The sequence below is a fragment of the Nipponia nippon genome, unplaced genomic scaffold (assembly GCF_047370975.1).
Source record: "Nipponia nippon isolate SJK-2023a ecotype South Korea unplaced genomic scaffold, ASM4737097v1 scaffold_19, whole genome shotgun sequence".
Lineage (NCBI taxonomy): Eukaryota > Metazoa > Chordata > Aves > Pelecaniformes > Threskiornithidae > Nipponia > Nipponia nippon.
In genome coordinates, this window is record NW_028262335.1 from 7,619,898 (window position 1) to 7,642,696 (window position 22,799).

The window sequence follows — 22,799 nt, forward strand, 5'->3', positions numbered from 1 at the left end:
CCGCCCAGGGCCCCTCGCCGGGGCTCGCCCCCACCGACAGCGCGGAGGGGCGGCCCCTTTAAGAGCCTCGGCGGCGCCCCCTGGCGGGCGGCGCCCGCCCCGTCGCGCGGCCCCGCTCCGCGCCGCGCCCGCCCTCCCCCGGCGCTGGGGGCGGGAGGAGCCGCGGCAGCGCCAGCACCCGGGGCGCGGGCGGCGCCGCCGCCTCGGCCGCAGACGGGCGGAGGGAAGCGCCGCGGGGTTCCGGCCCTGCCAGCCGCGCTGCGCCTCCCGCGGCCGCGGGCCTGAGGGGCCCGGGCGGGAGCAGCGGCTGCCGCCGAGCCGCCGCCGGGCGAGCGCCTCTCCCCGCTTGCCGCGGCGGGGCCCCGCCCGGGCGAAGGGGCGATGCTCCGGGGGGCTTCACAGCGGTCGAGTCCAGCCCGCGGTTTTTCCCCTCATTAAAACCCCGCGGGCCCCGGCGCTGCCCCCCAACGCCGCACCTCCATCTTGAGCACCTGCCCGTTTCCGAGAACGGACGGGCGCGGGAAGAGCAGCCCGGCCTCGGAAGGCTCAGGACCGGTCTCCTGAATAAAGCCCCCGCCAGGGCCCTCGCCTTCGAGCACCCATGTGGGGAGGGGGCTGAGGCTCTTCCCAAGCAGCTTTCTGAAGAACCAGAAACTTGCCCAAAACCTCTTCGTAGTTTACAGCAAGTGAGAAACTGGGGAAGCCTTTCCAATTCCTGTCACCGTCCCAGACCCTCGATGGGGTACATTCTGCCTTCCCACGGCCATGGCTGAGCAGTGAAACGCGCGCACCCTCGCAGCTGCACGTTGAGCCCGCCAGCCCCGTCGGCCGTGCCCAGGAGCAGCAGCCTCTCCCCGTGCGGCCCTGAGCTGCCATGTGTCACCGACTCGGGCGCTCGCCAAATCGTTAGACCATGAACATCTCAAAAAACCCCAACCCAAAACCCAGCCTAATAGCAGCTTTTAAAGAAGGGACACCAAAACACAACCAGCATCAGGACTCCCAGCCAGCCTTCCCCTCCTCACGGGTCAAACTGTTTGTCTGAACTGGGAGGCAGCATTTTATCACTTGGAGATTGCAAAGTCTAGTCTGATGGCTGGCTGGATAATTCGTCTCTCAGCTCAGAGAGAAATGATGGAAGTCAATTTGACAGCTGCGAGGCTCCCCAAGGATGCCAGACCCAGAGTGCACAGAGCAGTGACAGACACGGCGATGCTCGGAATATCAATGAAGCTCTGCCTGGCAGTAATGCTGAGGCAATACAAATTGCACATGTTCAGCTGGAAGGTGATCACTATCATTATAGTTATTAATTATTGTTATCATTACTTCTATTATTAAGACATAAAAGAAGCCAAAAGCTCCTCTTGGTCTCCTAGCAAACAGATGAGTTCCCAGTTCTGACCCACGCACCGCCCTCCATTTCATGCAACCGTATCGATGTAAGTGGAGCTACAGAGGGTTAAGAAGATCCTGCACCATAAAAAGCGGCAAAGCTTTCCACTTGTTAGAAAAGGAATAGTACTGGGTCTGAGGTCAGGGAAGAAGTTGACTCATTTGGACGTAACTTTCCTGTGTCTTTACAGAGCGCTGCGAGTGGAAACTCTATTGCTTTCTCTTCTCACGGTGCTGGTAGCTGCCCTGTAGATCTGCAAATGATTAGACAGGATGCAGGGCAAGGAAGATCAGAACCGAAGTGCAAGAACGAAAGTATATGCAGTTCTCCTGGGGCGTGTTCAAACCAGCACCACAAAGCTATTGAGCTGGTAACTGCAGATCTTGCAGCAGAATTTGGCCTTCAATACCCATCAGATTGCAGTTGATTAGCTTAAAATAACAACATACAAGCCCCTATCCCTTGGTTTCTTGGATGGGTGGCAATAAAACTGAACATCCTTTTCTGCCACTTGTAAAGTACAAGTGATCTCATGTCAAAGCCAATTTAGATTCTTTGCTTATTCTAACTTCTTGGGAAGTCTTGGGCAGTCGGCCTAAATATCTTTAAAGCTGAAGTCAAATGCAGCATTTGGAGAAGAAAAAAAAAAAAAAAAAGAGAGAGAAGGACAGGAAAAAAACCCCTCTAAGCAAAATGGCTTTTGTGCTCATATTCAAAACTATTCTCTTTTTGCCATTGGAGAGGAGAGAGGTCAATTAAAGCAATATACTAGAACCTGCTTACATAGCAAATGTATTCCTGAAAGAGAGATTTACGAGGGAAACTAAACTCAGTGGCAACACCATCAATTCAGTCAGAAGAAGCACAATTGTTTGGCTAAAACTATGGCAACTGTACAGATACTAACATGCAATCCTGCTTTATTAAATCAAACCTCTAGTGAATCTGTTATCACCATAGTAACACTGTAGTTATTACATGGAAACATGTTGAACTACAGTTTGATATTAGCATCTGGTTAGCATCTGCACAGTTTTTTATTCACATTACTAAAATTATAATCCAGGCAGAGAAAAAACTTAAGCAAAACTATAGCTTTAAGGCCAAATCCTAGTCTCAGGTGCATTATATTTAACATACAGGTCCATGATATGTACCCTATATCTGGATTTATAATTAGGGTCTTGGTGTGGTATTTTGAGCTTAGTTTATGTATCTCCTAGGATGCAAATGCACACACACTGTGTTGTTCGCAATAATATCCATGCAAAAAAATTGCAAAACCATACAATAATTGCAAGTGATCTTCTCACAAGTGCTCTCCAAAGCAACCCGGGTTTGCAGAGACTGCTTCAAATATTTCAAACCTCCAAGCAGTTTCAAACAGAGCTTGTTTTATTCTTATTTATTTTAAGCCACCTGCCACAACATTTTTCCTGTCTTCTTCCTCCCACATAAAGTGTGGCACTTTGTATTCAGGCCAGTGCCATTTTGTGAATAAAGTTAGGAATTTTGCAATCTGAGAAAAGTGACAGGTTTAAGGCCCAAAAATCTACACACAGTCAGGATGAGAAGTGGCTGAGTTATGTCACAAGATATTCCTGGGTTAAAAAAAAAAAAAAATAGAAAAAAGGAAAAAGAATGGTTTTCTTTTGGGCTAATAATAGATTGTGATATACTTTTTCCCCTCCCCAGAAGTTTTTAAGAGACAATTACATTTCCTGTGCCACTGAAGCCCACATACTTTGACTCCCAGTGATCAAGTTTCTAGATTTATAGATAGAAGATAGGAACTAGTAAATAGTCTTCCAGTTATTAAAACATGATTCCTTTTTTGGAGGATGTAGCATATAGAAAACATAAGATGGAACAAAGCGCTGCACACTATTCAAAATATGCCTATCCTCGCCTGGGAAAACTTTGCTATTCTTTGTCGTGCCAAACACCAAGACAGAGGAACAATTTCACGTACAGTACAATTTTAAGAAAGTCAGTAAATTGAAACACTTGTTTTCCTCAATGTGTGTTTAACGAAATGAAGTCAGTAGAAATAATCATACTGGTAAAGCCTGTAATATCAAATTAATTATGGAAACAACAGGAAAACGTGTCGTATAATTTTCACCCAAGAGTTAGATTGCCTCTCTGCATTCTCCATATGTCCTCATTCTCATAACTGGATATTATACCATAGGAGAAGGCAGCACAACACAGAAACAAGAGTGACAGAACAGAACGCAATTTCTAGTCACAATTTGCTGCCTCAAACCCCACCATATAAAACCAGGTATCTTTTTCACCTGCATGGCCTACCAAACTTACCCTCTACTCAGCCGATTCCCGTTTAGCTTCAGTCAGTACTAACAACCTGTCTGCTGTTCCTGCTTGATCCCAGCCACAGCACGGAGACTGTCGTGTAAGGAATACAGCCCGTGTGAGGCAGAGTAAAGGAACAAGCTAGCAATCGCAAGACAGGTTGTGTCATTTTCTCCTCTCCTCAATAAGCTACAGATCTCATAAGCAAGAAAACATAATTGCTTAACAGCTGGGTATTACATCTAGATAAAAGATACCTCCAATGCTTTTTCTCAGAAAACAAACACATTTCAGAGACCATATATTGCAAACAACTGAAATAGGTGGCATTTCATTCCTCTCCCACCACAGAGACCTGTTACATTACGGATTTCACTGCATGTTACGTTGCAAAGGCAACGTACATGATCCCTGTATCATGAAGTTATTTCCATATGGATCGCAAATTCATTTCTTTGAATGTGTGTCAGAAAGATGCATAAATTGAGCTAAACTGGCTACATGGGCTAACTTGCTACTACCCTTGAAGGCATGTAATATAGACACAGAATAAGTTACAGATAAATGGCTGGATTAAAATAAGCACTACCTTAATATTCCAATTTTCAACCAAACCAGGATATTTTGATTGGGTTGCACCTATCCTCCACTTCTGTAATGAGGCAGAGTACATGGCAAGTGGCACAGGATCAAGTGCATAGCTTTTAGAAGCGTTTAAGTGTCTAAACCTGTAGATAGTACTTAGATTTTCAAGAGCACACAGGTAGCTACCTGCCACCAAAATCAGTGGACAGTAAGATATCCCAGGTGGTCTCAAAAATCCTGCCAGATATAGCAGCTTTTCTAAGAGAGACTAATACCTTTTAGTTCATCCAGTCCTATGCATTTCCCAGGTAGGAATATATTTAAACAAGTTTTTTAATGCTTTGATGATTATAGCTGTCTGAGGTATCATCAGTTACTTTTTAAATATTGATAGGGTTCGTCATTCCAATTGGAATGGGAGACAAACTGCTGTCAGAGCTTGCCCTGCCTTCAAAATTCAGAAAATGTATTCAATTTTTCTTCTCTTTGTGTCTGCTGCCGTGGAAGGTTTGATGGAGCTCGTGGGTGACAAAAAGACAGAAGAATACTTGAATCCGTGCAATATTCAGCCATGAAGCTTTCCAGTCTTTCCCGAGGGTGTCCACTTACCTCCCACAGCATACAGCGTACTGGCATAGCCCAAACAGAGCGCCCTGCCTACAGCAGCTACAGAGAGCTCAAAGGGGCCTTCTAGGATCACAGGTAACAAGTCCAGAGAGCCCAGGTTAGCAGTCCCGCTCAGTAACGACTGCCACTCAAGTAGTTACTCTTCCCAGCTGCGTAAGTGAAAATGAGCCTCTGTGTAAACCGTATGGGGGGAGGAGTCTACGTTACTTAACTACAATAGCAGGTAAAGCAATGCTGGCACAATTTTGGGACGAGATTAACATTACTGGTGTTTTACATACACTTACTTCCTGCAGTCTACAATAAAAAACACTATTTTGGCTCAAACTACTGCCACAAACTGAAATTCAGTGCAATGCAATAACGAGATGCAAGCACAGAGCAGCATCCATTGCAACCTGCAAATCTGAAACAGTGCATTTTTGTTAAAAAAAAAAAATGCCAGTATATAATTAGAAAGATCACATAACAAACACCACCACTAAGGGCAGACAAAGAGAAATAATGACAATTGGGAAAGAAATTAAAACTTGCAGCTTTTTTTTTGTGGTTTTAGTCACATGTCAGGTTTATAGATACTTTTTTTCCTCAAATGGAGGTTCTGTAACTCCCTCCTGCCTCCTGTACAGAGCAACAGGCTAAAGCTAGTTACAGACATGATCCTTTCTCTTCATCAGACGAGGATGAGAAGCAGCTTTGACAAACACAACAGTCACATCAGTAAAAAGCCAACAGAAGAAAATGTCAGACCCTATGCTTTACTTAGGAGTTCTTAGGCAACTCAAGCTCAACTTACCTAATGCACACCAACTCTCTGCAAGGAAGACACATTAGTTCAGACTTACTATGAGGTGAACCAGGCAAGAGCAGTAACCTACTGAGACTGATCTGCCTGGCTTACTTCATGGTAAAACTGAAGCACTGTGTGTTCACTGGGCTTTTCTTCAGCATAGCTCACACACTGGGTTACTCTAAGATTACTTCTTGCTTGCCCCTTTTTTTTTTTTAATAGGAAAAAAAGCCCAACAAGAACCCACACTGAGCAGTCACATCTCTAAAAGTAAAAAAAAGATATCTCATACATACCCCTGCTTAAACAAAAACCACCACTGTACCAGGATCAATCTCTTGCTGTTCCTCATCTCGCTCTGATCTTTGGTGCTCCCTTCCCCACTATTCAGCTCACCTTTCAGGAGAAACTGCTGCTTCCTAATGGCAATTTCACAAACACCTGTGAGAGACCTTAATTGGAACTAATTATCTGTTGGTTGTCTGGGACCTGAGGAGTCACAGCAATTACTTCAGTCAAGAAACAACCTGGGGGAGGGCGTTGCTTCTTTTCAGAAAAATGAACTAAGCTACTCCCTAAAGGAAAGTTCTTAAAGAGATGGAACCTCTCAAATACAAGTTAAATACAAGTCAGTGAAATCACTGCAACCCATGATTTATTATTACCACTAACAATCATATCTCTAACAGTAATATGTATATGCTCACCAAAAATAGGTCTTCTTGTGCTAGTTTTGATATGATTACAGAATTGATTGCTATCAACATAGACAAGGCAGACAATGCCATTAAGATACATAAGCAAAGGGAATAAGAAGATAGCAAGCAAACTTGGATAATTTTGGGCATGGGTCTAATTGGGAGTTATTTCTCTACATGGAGAAAAAAGGAAAGGCAGAGGTGAGAGGTTAAAGAAAGAAGGAAGCTTAGTAGAAAAGGCTGTGAGTTGGAAGAAATAGTTGTCAGCCCAAAGCAGAAAGAATTCAATGAAAACTGCAGAAAATTCTCTGGTGATTTATAACTGTACAGTTCTCATTCTGTGAAATAATGATAACTGAAATTAAGTCCTCTTTCAACACTACAGGACATTTCCTTTGTGATGGAGATGAATCCCTTAAGACCTGTGAGGAGGAGCATGAGCCATAGTGAAATATTACTGTTTTAGCCAAGAGAGAGCAACATCAACTTTGTAATGTATGTTTGCCTGTGTAGCACAGGTGCATTTTAACCAAGTCTCCCAGGAGATTTGCCTAAGGCCAGACTGTTGCTGTATAAAACGAATAGAAAAGAAATACGTTTAAGTAAAAGCAAAGGTAAATTTGGCTGGACTGCTGCCTAATGGGAGAAAGAAGGAATAATACAATTTTTTAAAAGCAACTCTCCGGAGGCTGGCTCTCCTTAGTTAGACTTCCCTGCAGCACACGTGCTTGGGAAGATGCAAGCCAGGTATTTATTCTCAATTCTGTTGAAATGCAAAAAAAAGAAGATAGCCCCCCTGGAAGCATAAATAACTAGTTCAGGACAAAGCAAAAAAGTTTACAGAGTACACAGTTGTAGTAGCAGCCAGGGTAGAGGCTGTAAGTGGATGATCTCAAGAAGCATGAATGCATCTTTACACTTAGCAACTACATTCTTACGCCAATTTAGCTGTGACTTCAGTGTCTGCAGAATCAAGCAGAAGATGACCAAAGGAGGAGACGATGATGGTATTCAATAATGGGAAAAAAAAGCCAACGAAAGGAATAAAACTGTGAATACATTTTTAGGGCAGGAGTTTTTTTTGCTGGAGGATGCCTGTGTCAGCGTTGATTATGGCTGGATGACAATAGGCAAGATTCTCTTCAGATCCAAAATACTAGCCAGATTAAATTTTCTCAGAAATCAGCAGTATCTCCTTGACAGCAAACTAGATAGCAACTCTGGGCAGTTCACGAGGTCTTACTCCCAGCACACTACCTAAAGAAATCAGAGGATCTAGCCTTTCCTCTTTCCTTCAAGACTGGACGAAGTCATTCTCCACCAGCTGACAGTTAATAAGGTCTAAGAGCCCACGGGGATTCACTGAGCTAATGAGAGTTGAAGACTCGGACTCTGCAGGTAGCTCTGAGATTCTTGCTGGATAAGACCCTATATGCTTGCAATCAAAAAGCACGGCCGTGTTTCATGGTAGACTGCATCAGTAAATTTTTTTATCATGCCTGCTGTCTGTTGGGTAATCTCCATTAAACTCAACAAAACCTTTTGATAAAATCCACACTGAGAGCCAAGAACAATGAGGAGGAGGAGAAAAGGCCAGTTTTAACAGCTTATATATGACTTTCCATAAAATCCATGGTTTTCCTTTCTGCATAATTTACACAAAGACCTTGAAGATGATGAATTAGGGGAAAGGGAATCAAAGATTATTTGCATAAAATGGAAACAGAAAAAATAGAACTATACAGAATACATTATATTCTACTCCAAGGAAATTCACAGACCTGTTTCTGTAGTCTTGGGAAGGAAGCCAAAGAAGACTGGAAATACACAGAAAGCTTTAAACAATTGATCTTACTGGGAGGTTACACTGGTACCTTTTATCCTCCTGGTATCCAGATGTTTCAGAAAATACCCAGAAGTGAAACACTTGTAGGTTTCTAGGAAATAAAGTGGAGAATCATTCTCTTCTTTCCCTTCCAGCCTGCTGTCAAGCCATCTATCTAGCCTCCAGTATGTGCACCGAAGTTCTCTGTAATACTGCAAACAGCCTGCCTCAGGCTTTTGATCTTAGATCTTACAAAGGCCGTGCAAAGGTGGCTGGAGCTGGCAGCTGAAAAGGAGCATCCCGAGGAAGAAAATGTGTGTTTCAGCAATTGCTGCCGTGATGCCTGGGGTGGCACTCCTGAAAGAGAACAGTTTGTGTCAAGGAATGCCGTGCTGCTGGACAAGACTGTGTTTTTCAGAGAAGAGGTAAGGAAAACGGTTTGACAATCTGCACTTTTAATACCTTGAGTACAGAGATGCTGGAAATGGCTGTACTTTAGCGATGGCTGATGTCATGCCTTTACAGATTTAGACCTAGTGCTTCCATTACATACACAACGGTATTGCTCCGGCTTTGCCCTCAGAAATCTAACTGCAGCGGCCCAAATGCTAGATGCAGACCCCAATCTGTAAGGCATTACCACCCACTCCAAGATATTATTTTAACTACAACTGCTAAGAGGTTAGCATTACGCTACCCTATTAACTATAAGCTGATGTGCCTTCTTGAGACAGATTTCAATGAAGAAAAATCCTCTGCCACCCCCGCCCCCTTCCAACATAAAAACTGGAGCATGCCTCTTTAAAACTAGCCTATTTAGGCCACAGATGCTAAATGAATTCAGCAGACAGACGGAGTAATGGAATGTCAGTGTTCCAGTCTGCTGCCTTGAAGCAATAGGGGGTTTTTTATTATTAATTTCTCCTCTCATTTTCCAATGCTGCCTCTGGGCTCCATGCTTTAGACGCAGTATTCTTGTCAGTCTCGCTAACCCAATTTGGAAATAATTAAATTTTAAAATATTAAAGGGATTATAAATACTTCCCACCCCACTTCCCCCACCCCATTCCCTTTTATGCTGTCCCTCTAAAACTGCTGAATTTTGCTTCAGGACTTAAAATGTGTTACTGCAGAATCTGATTTGTTACTGCAGTTTCCTTTGCAAAGGCTGGAGAATATCTGAAGGGAAAAAAGCCCAGAGTTAATTCCAGTAAAAGGTGCCTCGGAGCTTTACGAGATAAAGAGCATTCTGCCATTCTGACATCTTGGAACCTGATCTGACTCCCATTTAAATTAATGTTAAGACTCTCAAATTCTTAGAACAGAAGGATTTTTGAGTCACATATGAGTCCTCATAATGACACAAACAAGGATGTAGTTTATCACAGAATCACTGAGGTTGAGATCATCTAGTCCAACCACCCTGCTCAAGCAGGGTCAGCTAGAGTGGTTTGCTCAGCACCATGTCCAGTTGGATTTTTAATATTTCCAAGGATGGAGACTCCACAACCTGCCTGAGCAACCTGTTCCAGTGTTTGACCACCCTCACAGTAAGTGCTTTTTCTTATGTCTAGATTGAACACAAGAAGTCTCTTTCTTGTACTAGGGAGCCCAGACGTCGACACTCCAGATGTGGCCTCACCAGTGCCGAGTAGAGGGAGAGGATCACCTTCCTTGAGCTGCTGGCAACGCTCCTCCTCATGTAGCCCAGGATGACGTTGGCCTGCCTTCCTGTGAGGATGCACTGCTGGCTCATGGTCAGCTGGTTGTCCACTGGGACCCCAAGATTCTTCTCTGCAAAGCTGCTTTCCATCCAGTCAGCCCACAGCATGTACTGGTGCCTGAGGTTACTCTTCCCTGGGTGCAAGACTTTGCATTTCCTTTTGTTGAGCTTCATGAGGTTCTTCTTTGCCCAACTCTCAAGCCTGCCGAGGTCCCTCTGAATGGCAGCACAACCATCTGGTCTGCCAGTCACTCCTAGTTGTCATCTGCAAAGTTACTGAGGGTGCAGTCTGCCCCATCATCCAGGTTATCAGTGAAGATGCTAAATGCTGTCGGCCCCAGTATCAACCCCTGGGGTACACCACTACTGATGTGGCTCCAACTGGACGTTGTGCCACTGACCAGAATCCTCTGGGCCCAGCCATGCAGCCAGTTTTCAGTCCACCTCAGTTTATCATAACTGGATTATTTTTACCATTGTGCTCTCTATTACATAAAGAAAAGAACTGAAACTTGGCACTGTCCCTATATATAGTATCCTACTCTGGAATACTATCATAATCATCAGAGCTCTTTGCTGAATTAATTTTAGGCCTCACAGATCCCAGATATCCTCACAGACACAAATGTACACTTTGCATTTCACTGCTGTGAAGATGGAGGCAGAAAAGTGATGTAACTTGCCAAAGATCAAACAGCAAAATGAAAGGCAGAACTGAGAACAGATCCTAGGAGCCCTGTCACACAAACCCTAGAAAACACACCGTCACTGTGACGGATGGCTGCTTCAAACTGTCCGCAAACTACAAATACCTGCTTGGTAACTTTTTCTGTACAGTTAGGCCAGCCTGAGACAATGAAGGGTATTCTAGATGTTGCCTTTATTGTTTAAATAACAAACTTTTAATTTAAGTAGGTGTAGTGAACTTTGGCATTTAGTGGCATTTAGCCTCAAAAAAAGGGGAAAAATCTCATTAGCCCTTGTTTAAAACCTGAGATAACTGATGCCAAAATTTTCAAGCTGGCTTAGCATCTACACCATAAGTCAGAATCCAAACCCCTATGTTTTCTTTTTAACATCTGTGAGAAGCATCCAGATTTTCCAAAGTTCAAACCCAAGTATCTCCCATTGAGAACAACACATAATATCTCCTCATTATACCCTGTTTCTTGAGAATAATACAATTTCCCTGTTCACCTTGTGCTAATGGATAAAGCCTGAAGCTTCTTGTTGCTGAATATCTGGACGCTTACACAGGCTTATAGATTTTTAAGGCTGGGAAGAACAGTCTTTCCTGTGTAGCACATCTCAAGACATCAGCATTAGGTAGTTTCTTCTTTTTATATGCCCCACAAATAGACTGTAAAGGTCTGTATTTACAAGTCCTGAAATGGAAGCTGAATTATTCTGATAACGCGCTTCCAGCTCTGGCTATTGGGATCTTTTAAAAGATAGTTCTCCAGGTTTAGAAAGACAAAGTCACAATGTCAGTCTCACAATAGATGAAGGTTTTCTGACTCTCAGGCTTGCCCTTTTGTGGCTCCAACATGCTGCTATTATTTTAAAGCTACATCTGGAACAGAGTCTACAAAAGAAAAGATGAGGCCATTACCAACTCATCGATGCCATCTTTGTCCCACATTTCCATCTTGAAAGCGTTCTGTTTAGCTTCAGATCTTTCTGGGTCACCAGTGGTTTGTTTCAACAACTGTACTCCAGACCTCGCTGAGGCTCGAGCAGTCATTTTTGTTTATGGCTTCCATTTCCTGTACATTCTTCTCATTGATTGCATTTCCCAGTTCACGCCACATCTCGGATGGAAATAAAAAGTGGGGGAAACAAAGGGAATCCAGTGCGTCACACATATCGTGTAACACATAAGCTGAGGTTAACTGGAGCATGAGAATGGCTGTCTAGGAACTTAGACTTACTTCTGCCTGGAAAGGAGTCAGTAGAATTCTGTCTAACCCAGGTTTGTCTAATGATTTAAATGCAAAATTCTGACACCATTGAGAAAACAAACAAACAAACAAACAAACAAGGTCACTCGGACTACTGGGGACATATTAAAGAGGGCAGGTTTGTGTTTTTTCATATCCAGAAAATTAACTTATAGAATGTGGAAACCGATTTATATTGAACATGGGCAGAGCTTAGTGACCCGGGTGCTTCAGACAAGATGCCAGTCAAGATGTCACTGAGGATTGATACATATAAAGATGTGTACATGATAATTTTATCTGAACCTGAGTTACAATGAATTACAGCTCGTAGCTTATACTAGAGCAAAACCTATTTGACTTTTTTCTCTGTTTTACAATATTGAGGTTAGCAGTTTGGTTTGGGCACCAGAACTCAGAATAATATAGTTCTGTTCCTCATTCAGGCAAAATCCCTAGCTACTATTGGGCAAGTAACATTATACTGCACTTCTGGAAACGCCAGACACTGGTATGCACCCTGGCATAACTGGAAATGTCCTCTATCCAGCATTTCTGAAGATGACGCCTCTATAAGTCTGTTTGCCTTCCATAAAATAACTGTTGCTTTGTGAGAGGATACGAAGATACATTCTTTAGATTACTTGAATTTCTCAGTTCTCATAGAATCAGTGACTGTATATGAATCACCTGTTACACTGAATATTTAGGTCAGAGAAAAGCATGCAAACTGACAACATAGTATGTAAAATTAAGGGCATTCTATCAGTTTCTCTGTGACATGTTTTTCTTGAGGGTACTTCTAATTAGTAAATTTTCCTACATTGTTTATTGTTTTTCGAGAATCAGGATAGTTGGATGTTAAGAAAAGAGGTTTTTTAAACAGTGTAAATCCTCTGCGTTTTTCAGAATGATTTTATGACATGGCTTGGGAGAGAAACAAGCCTCAGTTACAGTGGAAGTGAAGAGAGCAGCAGTGGCAGCAGCAAAAGGACAGGAAGACTACACTTATATTATGGCAGAATTATGCAGTTGTAAAAGCATGAGTTAGTCTGTCTTGAAATAAAGGAACTCCTAGCTCAGAGTCCCTGGTTAGGCGTATGACAGATACCCATTTTTTCTGCATCAGGCAAAGAAGGGATCCATAATACAGTGAGCTATACTTGGGTTGAAGAAAAAAGCTTTTAAAAGATAGCAAGTGATGCCATACGTTTTCATTATGGAGCATGCTATGCAAAGATCTGGGTAGTCAGCTCCCACCAACCATCTGGAGAGAGAAGTCACTCAAATTTAAGTGCTGAACCTGCTGTGGTAGACAATCGGTGCCAGTGAACCACTCACTACTCTCCCCCTGTCTGTTTTCCTGCCTTTTGCTGCAATAGAGCCTTAAAATAAAATAATCTGGCTACCACTTTCCAAACACCCGCTTCCAAACACCCCAGCTTCCATCTGCAGAGTGCACTTCATTCATTGGACCAAGCGGGCCACTTCCACGGGAAAAGCTATACCGAAGGTCTGACCGAGAGGGAAATGCCATAGAAAGGAAACAACACATGAAAAAATTGTCACTTCTTTACTGAGCTCCTCATGGCCCCGTGTTAAACCCTAATTTCTGTTTTATGTCGCCCTGATTCCTCCCCAGTGCTTAATGTCTCTTTTGACTCCTGTTAAAAGCTTCCTGGGGCTGAGATCTTGGGAACCAGCAAGCTCGCTGGGTTTGCCTTATGAAAAGTGACTTTAAGTGCCAGGGAGGGTTTAGCAGCTTTGAAATAAAAGGAACTTTCAACCATGTTGCCATAAATTGCGTTGTTGCCTGTAGTCAGCAAGAACCAGTTTGAAGACTTCTGGAGCCTGAGGGTATCAATTGCTTTGTTTTTTCCCTCTATCAGATCTATCCTCCAGTGACTTGTGTTACACTGCAGGCTGCTCTGGGATCCTCAGCAGATGCTAAATGGGGCACAAGAGACATATCAAGCCCCTTGGCATGTATATATTTTTAAATCAAATAGGCAGACATGGGCAAAAGAATCTGTGATGGTGAATCAAATGTTCCTAGTTTGCTCTGTTGTGTACAGTCATCCTGCCTCCCGGTAGGACTAGACAGTAACCGAGTGACTAAAGTCTAAATAGCTTGGGATCAAGTGCTGTAAGCCTTACTCATGTAAGTACCAGTTCCAGTGGGCTCACTGGGACAGCTTGCATTATAGCAGGTCATTTCATGGATGAAGACTTATGAAGAATATTTGTAGGTGGGAATAATCGAATGAGAACAGAATACAGATTATGTCAATTAGAGAAACAATTTGGTGCACATCAGCTGTGAAGAAAAAACAAGCAGGCTATGGAGTGCTGTTTCCACAATAGCAGCTCCTGAACAGAAGGAATACTGAGCAATTTAATAACATTGGGATGCCCCTGCTTTTTCTACTAATCAATAAGATAAAAACCTTACCAAATAAAGGGGGCTACTGATGGCTTTTTCTCCCTTGAACTTGTCTGCATGCATAAATTGCACAGAATTAACCTAAATTAGATAGGGATACTGGTGGCAGTCTTACCTATCATAACTTTTTCTAAAAAGCAAATAGGAAAAAAGACAAATGAAGGAAGATGAGCTTGGTTCATTTTAACAACTGACTGGCTATCTGAATACCTCCCTAAAGGCAGAAGAATAAAGCCTATTGGGGAAAAAACTGGTATAAATGAAACTTATTTGTGAAAAAGAAGCTGACGTAACCGAAACAGAAATAATTAACAATATGTATAGATGCCATATTTGCTGTAAATTATCACCTATGGAGAATGTTGTAGGGACAAATTGAAGCATTCAAAAAGCATAACATATTTTTAAAATTTGGATCTCTGCTGCTGAAGTGTGAGAGCTGCTTAGCAAAGCGCAGTGAAGGCCAGTGCAACGATTACAACACTAATGCAGCAGCTGGGAGAGTTGTATTCACTCTCCTTTGTCAACACAGATCTTCCATATGAGCTCTGCCAACTGATGTAGCTTTCCAGGGTGTCAGATTCCTCTCTACAATGCTGAAAGAACAATTCTCTCATATTTAACAAGGACAAGGAGTAGGTAAATACATTATAGATTGCGAGACGGTCAGGCACTATAGTGGTGAGGACGGTGAAAGCCCCTGACGTGGGCTGGGAGTGTTATTTGCTTGAGAGCATGTACTGAAGAAATGGTAGAATAAAGTTATCGGAGCCCAGTATTCTGTGCTCTAATGCCACCAAAGACAATGTGCTTGCTGTAGAAAGTCTGCGAAGTCCAATTTCACGTATCAGAAGCATTTCACAATTGGTTAATATTTTTGGTTCTGGAGCTTCAAAGTCAATAGAGGTCATATGTATTTCACTGGTAGAAATAATAGCTGATTCAACTACAACTATGCAAATGAACTCAGGGACAAATCATCCGCCTAGAACTCCACCAAAGTCAGTACAGCTTTAGGAAGTAGCTACCCTAAAAGACCAGTTCTTGGTAAATAAATTCCTGCTTGGAACAACTTCATGACTGTTGTTCCTTTTTCACTTCCATTACCTCCTCACAGTAGGGCATCAACTTGCCTTGTGCGCTGGTGGTTAAGTTACTGCGTGACAGCAGTAGGTAGAGAGTCCCGGCTTGCTGCTGCTGCTGCTGCAGTGTCTGGCTGGCTCCATGGCTCAGAAACATGTGCTGCTCCTATTAATAAAACAGTGTGTACTGGTGGAACAATGCCAAACTGCTCTCATCTCTGTGTATCCTAATTTCTCCTGTAGCCCTGGCCCTCCAAACAAGAACAAAGATCTCCCCTGTCTGGTGTTGCTAGCTGTGGAAAGGGGCTGTTAATTACTCAGCGTGTCACTTTGATGGAGGCAGCATGTTGGGAAGCAAACCAGCCTCTTGCATGACCGCTAACCCAGCCCTTCCTCTTCCTCCCTCTTCCTCTTCCCCCGGAGCAGACAGATGCTGAGCTCGCGGGCCCAGGTGCATACCCACAGGAAATAACTGCAGTCGGTGTCTCAGACAGCAGCCGTCGGGGCGTCTCTGCAGGATTAGCCTGGGTTTCTGTGTGAAACAGGAACGAGACACGATGACAGACATAGGTGCTCGTTTCCTGTAGCAATGTTGTACAGTAGCAGTTGTCCTTAGCCCCATGAGTGGAGGGCCAGGCGTCTGCCCAGGAAGAGGAGCTGCAATTAAATAGTGGGATCCAGGCTGCTGTCGTTCATGTACCCAGTTCTGAACACCGGACCTTTACTCTTTAGAACATGGAAAGTTTAAGTGGAAACAGAAACTCTGAAAAGTTTACAGGAAATGGGAGCATGGGGATGTTTAAAGTTTAGGGAGGAATGAGCTGGGAAAATCCAGAAACAGCAAGTCATGGACAATTAAAACCTGATTTAGGCTTTCCTCACTGTTTGCTCAGGCAAACTTCCCAGAGAAGTCAAGGCGAATCTGCCTTAGTAAAGAAGAAAGAACTATACCTTTGACACATGGTGAAATTACCTTTTTGCAGGGAATTTTCCTAGAGGAGAAAAGCACACTATAAATAATAATAAAGTTTCCTGAGAGGTTATTGTGCGTTCTGCAGAGAGAGAAGCTGAGGTACCAAGGTGCCATCACTTCCCCAAGGCCCCCCAAAAAGCTCGGTGTCCTAACATGCACCTCTGCATATTAGCTAGCAGTGAAACCTTTTTTTCACCACTTCAAACAAAAGAAGCTTCACTGCTTTGGTGTTTGCATCTGATGGTGGAAACACAAATCTCATTTTCCAGGAACCATGTGTTAATTCCTTAAGGAGGAAACATTATAGAAACCAAGCAGTTAGAACAACCAAACAGGGTCCCTGCCATTTCTGTATAACCAGCTAAACAATATTCAACTTTTAATCTGTAATCCTGGATTAGCAGTGGCAAGTTTTGATAATCCTAACAGGGGAACGGGAGGATGGTGCAGATATTGGAGTGATCCCAGCATGCTGAATCTTCATCAGACAAGCTAGCATGGCAGCAGACGAAGTAAAACTGGGCTGCTGATTTCATGCAAAACTTCATCAGCTGTAAACTAACTTTGCTGAATAAAAGAGAAGCCAGTTCAGATAAAGATCCTATTTACTAGATCATGGGGATATTAAGTGACATTAACTGCGTGGTTCTGGTTTAGATCCAACATATGAAACACTGTACAAGCATAAGAAAGTTAAGTCCAGATATAAACAAGTGGGCTAAAAAATGCAGGGTCCTAGAAAGTGTAAATAGCTCTCTGCAATAAAGCCAATTACAGAGAGGCATTCAGAGAGTGATTATGAGATTCTGAGCATCTATCAGAATTGGATTTTGCACTGATAACACACAGTCTGTTAAGGGCACAAGGAAACAAGGACTTCTTGGTAGACTTCTCTAAGCCTTAGACGTTTCCAGTTCTAATTACCTCACATAAAGCACATCTGGGGTAGGCTGAAGCTCCTAAATGATTACTAAAGCCTATGAAAAGAACAGTTTTGAACAGAGCCAAGACTGCTAGTTGCCATGTCTTAGCCGAACACCACACTGTTTCCCCCAGGCTTGTCATCTTCAAAGGGTTGTGCACACTGTAGGCAGAGAGGAGGAAGGGTAGTAGTTTGTGGTAAGCTGCTTATTAATCCTTTCTCAGTTATAGAATTAGGGCTCAATGAGCTAAGTGATCCTCAAGAGTTATGGACCTGAGAACTAGCACAATAATCAAATCAGTGATCGCAGTTAATCTTGTTCCACAGTGCCAGCCTTGCATGGTTGTTTGCCTCCCACGAGCAGTAGTCAGACATGACGATTCAATCATAGTAGCCTTCAGAGCCTTGGGGTCCATCTGTGGCAGTTAACGGGGGCTCTGAGCAAAAACTGCACAGTACAGCCTGTGTCACCGTCTCATTCCCGCCCGTAGCTGACAGACGCATCAAGTGCACTTGCGCTCTGAGGTCTGTCCTGCATAAATATCCCCAGGAAATAAAGAAATGCCAGTGCACTTGTGCATTTCCCTCAGATATTCTGCTCCCCAGCTGCTGTGCTGACAGTACTTACTAGGAATCAGGCATTTCATTCTGGCTCGCTATTCTGCTGGAGGGAGATGGGAACAAGATGCTCCTGAGGCAGGGAAGGGGAGGGTAGCAATTCGGTTACCAGAATATTGGTCTGTTTATTTAGATACGCGCACACACACACAAACCTATGTAGAAAACTGGAAACTAATTTGTTCTTACCCTGCAACTGAAGGGGATAGCTGAAGACTGAAATCTTATTCAGGGGAAGATCTGTGAGAGAGTAGAGGGGAGAGTTTAGTACTAGGGTTTAATTATCATCCGGATGGGTGCTGAGACTGGATACCTGTTGTGAGGAGTAAAATGGAAGGGGATTGTCTTAGTGATTCAGTTTTCCAGCAATTCTGGCCCCAGGCCATCTGGCTATGATTGGCTTGAGTCCCCACAGGACACTGCAGATGACAAATAAAGTGTCCCCAGGACAGGCGTCAGCCCACCGTGGCACAAATGGGAACCGAGGTATTCAGAAACTGAACAACTGAGACTAAGTACTAAGCTTGCAGCTACTCTTCTCTCAAAAGCAAGCCAGGCTTATAGCCACGTCCATTCCCCAACCACCCTGATCCAACAAAACTCTGCTAGAGAAAAGAGAAAACAACAAGGAGAATTTGAAAGGGAAGCTGAGAAGCCATGTGGTCCTGGCTAGAGACCCAGGGAAGCCTGGTTCCATTTCCCTGGGGAGAGAGCTCCGAACATCTGTGTCTTTTCCTGCCCTCTATGTTATACTGTACATTTAGTTAGACTGGAAATTTGTTGAGGCTAGGACTGCCTTTCACCGTGTGTTTAGCACTTAGGAGCACAGCAGTTTTGACTTTTTTGGATCCTTAGTTTATATTCTAATATTGTTAACAATTAAATGAAAGCTATAAAATGGGGTTGACTCAATTATTCTATATCGGTTTATGGATTCATGTCTGCCACGTGTTATCCCCTGCCCCACCTTGCAGTAAAGCAGAATTTAATGCCCAGAACTGTCCAGAACTAAATACACAACATCAGCTTGGCTGTGTTTACCTGCACAAGTTCTTGGGGCCTGACCCAGAGCTCTACGAATGCCATTAAAATCACAAGGAATTGAATAGGAATTTCTGAACATCACCAGAAGACACGAAGTCAGACTTCTAGTCCATACTCTGGGTCTTTTATGTCCTAGGTAAACCGTGTCACCTTTGGATGCCTTGGTGACCTATCTAGAGAATAAGAATGCTCACCTATCTTTCTAGAGGTTATGAATTAAATTATTGAAATGCAGTGGAATCTTCTGAGTCCTTTGGAGCAGAGGCACTGAGAACACAAACATCAGGATTATGCATCCAAGAGGAACTGCGTTCCTCTGCCAGAGCAACCACTGCTGAGCAGTTCGGCACAAAATCTTTTCACCGGGAAACTCAAGAGTGGCTATGGACAGATGAGCCTGTTGCAAGCTGACGGCCCTGGCTTTTGCTTGGCTTTGTGTCTGCAGGTGGGTCTGAGCCAAGGAAAAGCCTTGTTCTGGCATTACCTCTTTACAGTTGGTCACAAATGACCTTGCAATGCATATCGTTTCCTGGAACATATGCATTCCTGCTCTTTCCCTAGGCACCGTCTCTGGGCAGACATGAGGTCACATCCCACCAAGTTCTCACATCCGTTCGGGTATTAAATGCAAGGAGTGCAAACGCTCTCTCCTATGCAGAGCATGCAGGATATGTGTACTCGGTGAGAACAGCTAGCGTTCAGGGATGGTTCTCCAGAGGGAGACAGACCTTCTCAATTTAGCTCCCCATTAATTATTGTCAGGTCATCTGGTTAAATCTCTAATAACAACAGACACACACTGGTAATTTCTATGGCAATCTGGATTCTGCTGTCGACATCAAGTTCACTTGCCAGTGTTTATCACTCCCCATGGCCCTCAGACTAGGCCGAATTACCATTTTAGCTGGAATGTATGCAATCAGTCAGAATCGATGGAGACTGCCCCATACAATAGACACCCATTCTCATTCATAATGGGGGCTGCAGCGCTTTCCATTCTCTGTACCACACATCCTGCCTTGTTGCAAACTTAACTAAACAACAAGCCAGTATCAGTTTCACTAGAGAGTTATGCATGGCAAAGTACTGCTGTGTTCGTTAAGTTTATTCCGTTCCGTCCATGAGATACATCCAGCATTGTAATGAAATGGTGCATAGATAGCAGTTTATCCAGTGCACTGAAGTAATTTCATTTTGGAGGCACCCATGAATTCTGTGGTTTGGTCCTGGTCGTTAACTGCCATATAACGATACTGTCTAGAACAGAAATCACCACGCCTCGCTGTGACTAACAGGTTTCGATCAAAACAGGCCTAAGGCCTAGAACAGCAGGACGTACTCCAACCTGGGCTGAAGGGTGAAAATAGCTGGGCAACAAGTCAATGGGAAGGCCAGGAAGGGGCACAAGTACTGGGAAAGCAGGGGGTTACATCTGTGATGCAAACATAGCAGGGTCCGTGTACGAGTGTGGGAGCGCGGGTCTGTTGCAGGTCAAAATCTGTGCGTTAATGAAGTTCCCTGTGTGTGAGTTTAAGGCAGATTTTAAATGGAGTAATAAGGATACAACAGACCAGAGCTGACGTGTGTCAGAAAAATTGTGTGGTAGCTCAAAATGGAGATCGGGGATCTGCATGCGTGATTAGGACTTGATGGAACCAGCCCACATATCCTGCATCTCCCTCTCGCTGTCCTTTCCACTCACAATCACTCCCAAAGCAATCAAACATAAAACTAGGGCACCTTTGATTTCTTTTTGTATGTTGTCTTATATGAATGAAAAATGTGGGTATAAAATGCTAGGGAACATCTTCTGTGATACGATATACATCAATATGATTTCATTGACCTGACATGATTTTTGCCCGAAGATCCCACACCAATGCCTGAACTGCAGTACAAGAGTCTCTTTCCTTTTTTTCGTGACCCTTTCACTCTGAACCTAGCATGTCCTTCTCATTTAAGAATTGACCCTGGCGCAGAGACTGACTGCTGGAATGAGAAAAGCACTTGGTTGCTGACCTCTCCCTCTTCCCGAGTCTGTCTTTACACAGGGATCTATGTGTTTTGTCTCGTGCTAACGAGCTGGCCTGTGTTATCTCTAATGTCATTTTAAAATTAAATTAACCCCAGACTGTGGGTGTGTGTTTGCATGGCGATAGTAATACGTTGGGAAGGAGGATGCCTTGGGCGCACACATGAAACCTGCAAAGCTGCTCTGCCGGCTTTGGCTGCTGTGCTGACTGGCACCACCCCAGGGGAGAGTATGCCCATGCATCACAAATTCGCTTTTTGGTTCCCCTTCCACCCACCCCTGAGCTGAGTTCTCTGCCAACTCAGCTTCTGTATAAATCAAAGGGAAATATTCTCCCCCTCCTGTTTTTTTCTTTTCCTGAACAGATTGGATGTCATTATGTGCAGCTGAGCTTGCTGAGGCTTGGGCGGGGGAGGAGGGGACAGGAGGAGTGATGGAAAGAAGAGACGGTTTTAGAAAAAATGCTTGCAGTCCATCAGAGGGGGAAAACAGCCTCCAGCTACAAGTAACCAGCACTTCGCACACACGCTGATTTACTAGGGAAACCCAGAGTGCTTTAATATTTAAAAATAAAGTAGAGAGTCAGGAAAAAAAGAACTAGAAGGGAAAGGACGTTATCCCTATTGACGGAGCAATGAGATAGACATCACGGGGTTGGGATGGAGGAGCTGAATGTCAGAACACCTTCTCAAGCTGCCTGACGTATTGGGGGTGCCCAGGTGGGAATTCATAGAGCTCATGTCTCACGGACATCAGTCCACACACAGACTGCAGTGACCAGTCTCAGTCGTTGTGCAGAAAGGCTTCTAGCTCATCTTTTATGAAGGGAAAAGCGCCCCTTTACTCTTCCCAGCCAAGTTGTTCACCATGCAGTGCAGTTTCCCATCATTATGGAGGGGATCACTAGGGGAGAAAGAGGGAAAAAGAAAGGGAAAGGGAGAGGGGAAAGGGGAGGAAGGGAGAAGGGGGGGCAGGAGAAAAAAGGGGGAAGAGGGCAAGAGAGAGAAGGGCAGGGAGAATGGGGAAAAAAGAGGGGGAGAAAGGGAGAGAAAGAGGAGCTTTGGGAGGGAAGAGAGGGAAAGGCAGGAAGAGAGTGAGAGAGAGACAGACAGAGAGGAAAGGAGGGGTGCGAGCCAAATGCATGGCATTCAAAAGAAGCAGCTTTCAAAAGCTTTGGCTGGGATGCGGATTTGCAGAATCTCTGGACCCATAATTCCCTGGCATACAAAGCTCGCTGGAGGCATCAATGTGCCCAAAAGGGGCTTGCAGAATAAACAGCAGATAAAAAAAACCAACACCCACAACAAGCCCATGAATTAAAAATGAAGGCGAGGCAAACAGCTGTACTTGCAAGCTGCAGGTGACCTCATTGTGGAAGCTGCGCCACAGCGAGGCACGATCGTGTCCAGGAGTTCTGAAATAATAGGTATGGACAATAACAGCTGGGGGGAGAACACGTCCCCTGTCTGTATTAAAGCGTAGGTAATTGCCCATCTCTCCTGCCAGCTGTATTTTAATCCAGAACTAAATTACTCTGAACATTCTTATAAACTTTTATGTTACAACATCTCCTAAAACCTCAGTTGACACTACTAAAAAATACTGTTCTCACTTAAGTTAAAACAGCCAGAAGGATGATTATCCACCAAGATTTGCCCAAGGTCACAGCGTCTGTGACAGTATCAGGAAGAGTCCAGATTTCCTCAGTCTCAGCCTTGTGCCTTAAGCAAACAGCTACTTTCTCCCAGTTTTTAGATGTTTATTTAAATGAGCAAAGATTGCATG

The 22,799-nt window shown here is 43.9% G+C and overlaps 1 protein-coding gene across 12 annotated transcripts in view; it reads right to left on the minus strand.

Annotated features, from left to right (window-relative positions):
• Window positions 1-22,799, minus strand: part of LOC148056030 (uncharacterized) — a 178,853-nt gene that overhangs the window by 39,897 nt on the left and 116,157 nt on the right. The window contains exon 1 of one of the 12 annotated variants that reach the window (XM_087755591.1): window positions 6,011-6,064. The exons of the other annotated variants lie outside the window; for them this stretch is intronic. The gene's annotated coding sequence lies outside the window, so the exon portion shown is untranslated. Of the gene's footprint in view, window positions 1-6,010; window positions 6,065-22,799 lie in introns of those variants that run through there. 12 annotated transcript variants of the gene reach the window in all.